This window comes from Myotis lucifugus, unplaced genomic scaffold, assembly GCF_000147115.1.
Source record: "Myotis lucifugus unplaced genomic scaffold, Myoluc2.0 scaffold_525, whole genome shotgun sequence".
Classification (NCBI taxonomy): domain Eukaryota; kingdom Metazoa; phylum Chordata; class Mammalia; order Chiroptera; family Vespertilionidae; genus Myotis; species Myotis lucifugus.
This window is the reverse complement of record NW_005871573.1, coordinates 431,167-434,994: the sequence shown is the minus strand read 5'-3', so window position 1 is coordinate 434,994 and position 3,828 is coordinate 431,167. Positions and strand designations below refer to the sequence as shown.

Genomic DNA, 3,828 nt, shown 5'->3' with positions numbered 1-3,828 from the left:
GCCACACTGGCTGGGCTGCAGCCCCTTTTTGGATGGAACACAGAAAGTGGAAATAGACTCAAGGTTTGGAATGACTATAATTGCCATGTGAATGTCTTGTGGGTTGAGGAGAGAATCACAAAGCCTGAATAAACCCTGTGCGGAAGGAAAAACACAACCTACCAAAAGGACAACACAGGATAGGAACTGCAAGACTTATTTGAAGTCCGATTGTATAAAAACATCCAGCTGCCAAAGACTCGGGCTCTTACATGTTTTAAGTTTATTTAATCTTTATGTCGACTCTGACATGTTAAGAATATACACTGAGCAAAGGAGAGGTCTTTGATCTCCTCCGTTGGACTGAATTCATCATTTTCATTATCAGGCATTCAAGAATAAAAGACCGTGTGATATGCAAATGAGAGGATTGGAAACAACATTTCTAATGCTGGAAAAATGATGTCATGGACAGCCCAGCCGGTGTGGCCCAGTGGTTGCAAATCACCCTCCCCCCGCACGTCCCCTCCACACACAATAGCCTGCCAGCCCCTTTGAACCAAGCGCTGCTCTTTCTCACCTCCATATTGCAGTGCCTAGTACAGCGGTTCTCAACCTGTGGGTCGCGACCCCTTTGGCGGTCAAACGACCCTTTCACAGGGGTCGCCTAAGACCATCGGAAAACACATATTGAATATATAATGACATATTGTGTTTGTGATGAATCACTGTGCTTTAATGATGTTCAATTTGTAACCATGAAAATACATCCTGCCTATCAGATATTTACATGACGACTCATCACAGTAGCAACATGACAGTGATGAAGTAGCCACGAAAATAATTTTATGCTTGGGAGTCCCCACAACATGAGGAACTGTATGAAAGGGTCGCGGCATGAGGAAGGTTGAGAACCACTGGCCTTAGTACCATGTGAGTCCCTGGAGCTCAGACACACCTGAGGGCTTTCGAGAGGCCAGAGAGAGCTGGAGGGCCCACAGGTGCCGCTCCTCACAGTTTACCTCCCAGAGGAGGGCGGCTATAAGTGCGCACATGTGGGCTACGCCACGTTGTGTGCCGGGAATTGCTGGAGACGCTGGAGTTCAGGTACAGTTACTGTCATGACAAATAAGACTGATTCTGTTTTGCTAATGGATTTAGCGGTGCCGTAGAATTCTTCAACTTTTCCTTCCTTCCTTCCTTCTTACCACTCCCTGCAATTCCCCGACAACTGCTTTGATGTGGTGGGGAGAGAGGTGCTCGCTTAGGGGGATGCAAGCTCTTTTCATCTCTGCTTCGGCTGGACTCGCCGCCAAGTTCTCAGCCTGCCTCTCTGGAGGGACCGACAGCATTGGAAAGGGTAGGAGGTGGTGTGAGCGCCGTGGTCTGAAGAGTTGGCCTTTGCAAGGGCGGGGGCATGGGGTGGAGCCGCGAGGAGGAAAACCTCTTTTGGAGCAGTCTCCTTCCCCTTCCGGGATGAGGCACAGGTGGGGAGGAGGGAGCCCCTGCTCACTGTCCCCCCACCTCAGACCCTAGGCTTTGAAGGGAACGAGTCAAACTCCTCTTTTCCTGGAGCGGAGGAGCCAAACCCAGCTGGGTTTGCAGCGTCCGGGCCGGTTAAAGAGCACGATTTCCACTTTTGCTGAGTGACACCAAATTTTAACGTGTTTCCAAAACGTCCCCCTAGCCCCCCGCTGCTGGCTCCTCTGAACCCCCTCCATTGTGGGCTCTGAGCAGCATGCAGCTTTATTTTTCAGTGTCTGGTGTTGGGTTTCCCCCGGTACATGGCCTCCTCCTTCAGGGAGGAAGCCTGCGAGCCTCCAGCTTCCTCTGCCCACAGCCTCTGGGAGCCTGCTCACCCACCCCATCCCTTGGTTTTAAAGTTCTATGGGAAGGAATGCGTCATCTCCAGGTGAAAACGAGCATTCGCTTTGTGTCCATTGCATTGGGGGTGCAGACGTAGGCAAGCGTGGCCTTCGAATGGCTGCAGAGGGGAGCAGCCTGCAGGACACAGGGGCCACAACGGTAACCCCACAAAACAGGACAGCTGTGTGTCCCCAGCTCATCTCCTTGGCTCCTCTCTCAGGAAAGGCGCAGGCAGGGCGGTTAGTAAGTAGTTCAAGTCCCCAGTGCCCTCCTCTCAGCCCTGTGACCTCCGCTTCCCTTTCCTTTTCTGTAAAATGGGAACAGAAACTGAATCTAGTGCGTGGCGATGTTGTAAGAGCTGGTGAGCAATGTCTGGCACACAGTTTAGTGCTCAAGGCGTACTGGCTATGCCTCTATTAGTAATTAATTATTACTAATAGGAAAGATTAGGAGGTTGTGGCTCTCCTGGGTCTTGGTGAGCTTGGCTGGGCAATCCCAAAGGCCCTTCGAGGCCCCTTCAAACCCTACCCTCTCCGGCCCGGGTACCGTTGCGATTGCTCAATGAGGTTAACCTGGCGGCCGCCAAGGCGTGGACACAGGTGCGGCCCTGACCACAAACAGGGCGTGGGCTTCGGCTTGGCCAGCCGAGGTCGGGAGAGGCCAAGTGTGCCGTCCGGGCGGGGGCTGGCCCGGCCCCAGAGCCCGGCAGGGGGCGTCTGGGGCGCCGTCGGGCAAGAGACCTCATGCTCCGGCCCCGCCCCCCGGCGTCCCGAGTTGGCTGCCACTGGCGGCCTCGCGCGGTCATTGGCCACGGGCCGTGTCACTCTAGCAGCTCGGGGCCCGCCCCCGCCGGCTGGTCAGGGCGGTGGGGGCAGCCGGGCGCGACGCTACCGGGCCGGCCCGCCCTGGGAGCCGCCCCAGCCCTCATCAAATGACCAGTATCCCTCCCTGGAGAACACGGCCCTTCAGAGGAAGGCCAGCTCCATCCCGCAGCCCGGCGCCAAGCCGCCGTCATCTCCCTTCCTGTGCCGGGTGATCCGTCTCCTAACCCACCCGGAAAAACATAGTCCGCCCTCCTGTCCTTGCGGAGTGGCGCTCGCTCCCCATCGGCCTGCCTCCCTCAGCCCTCGCCAGTGCCTCCCCCCTACCCAGGACTCTAGGGCCCCCCGAGGAGAGAGAGCAGGTCCCTAGGGACGGCTCATGGGAGAAGCGAGCCGGGCATCCGGGGGAGAGGAAGGCGAAGGCGAGGCTGGCGGAGGGACACCGCGGTCGCCGGCGCAGTGCGCATGCGCGCGGGCAGGAACGAGTTCCGGTCTGGCCCGGGCCTGGCTCCTAAAAATAGCCCCGGTGTGGGGATCCGTGCGCGGCGGTCCCGGCGAGTCCCGGGCTGAGGGAGGGAGGCGTCTCCGGGCGACGCGGTGCTGGCGGCGGGTCCTGGCTGCGGCGTGTGCACGCCTGCCCGCGGCTTGGGGACACGGTGAGGGCCGCTGGGGCTCGGGGCTCGGGGCCGGGGGTGCCGGACCGGGCGGCCTTCCGACGACGGGGCCGGCCGGGGGCTATGGCTCGCTGGGGCGGGATGCAGGGCGACCGAGGCACGGAGCCCGCTGGCCCCGGCGACGCTGGGACAGGGCGGCGTCCGGCTGGCGGGAGGCCGTGGCGCGGGCTGGCGGCGCTGGGGCGGGCGGGGTGCGGGGAGGCGGCTCTGGAGGGGGTCGGGTCGAGTCCGGTCCGCACCGAGGGGCCAGGAGCCCCTTGGGGGTGTTGTCTGGGTGCTTCGTGGTCAGTTCTTTCTCGGATTTGGGCCCAGGTGAGTCTTCTGGACGTTCATGGGCGGACAATGGAAATCGGGTTAAGAGTACCCCGGTACTCTTAATTTTAAAACCGAGACTATCTCTTTTTAGCTATAGCAGATACGGGAGGAGGTTACCATACGTCTCAACCTTTAATCCACTATGTTGTTATCTTCGAATATTTTTCTATTGT

The 3,828-nt window shown here is 58.4% G+C and overlaps 1 protein-coding gene across 22 annotated transcripts in view; it reads left to right on the top strand.

The window, feature by feature from the left end:
• Nucleotides 1–3,177: 3,177 nt before the first annotated feature.
• The window catches only part of MEF2A (myocyte enhancer factor 2A), a 60,202-nt gene continuing 59,551 nt past the window's right edge, over nucleotides 3,178–3,828 (top strand). For 21 of the 22 annotated variants that reach the window (XM_023745255.1, XM_023745252.1, XM_014446335.2 and 18 more), the window contains exon 1: nucleotides 3,178–3,322. The gene's annotated coding sequence lies outside the window, so the exon portion shown is untranslated. The remainder of the gene's footprint in view (nucleotides 3,323–3,828) is intronic. The other variant, XM_023745239.1, reaches the window with a different exon arrangement.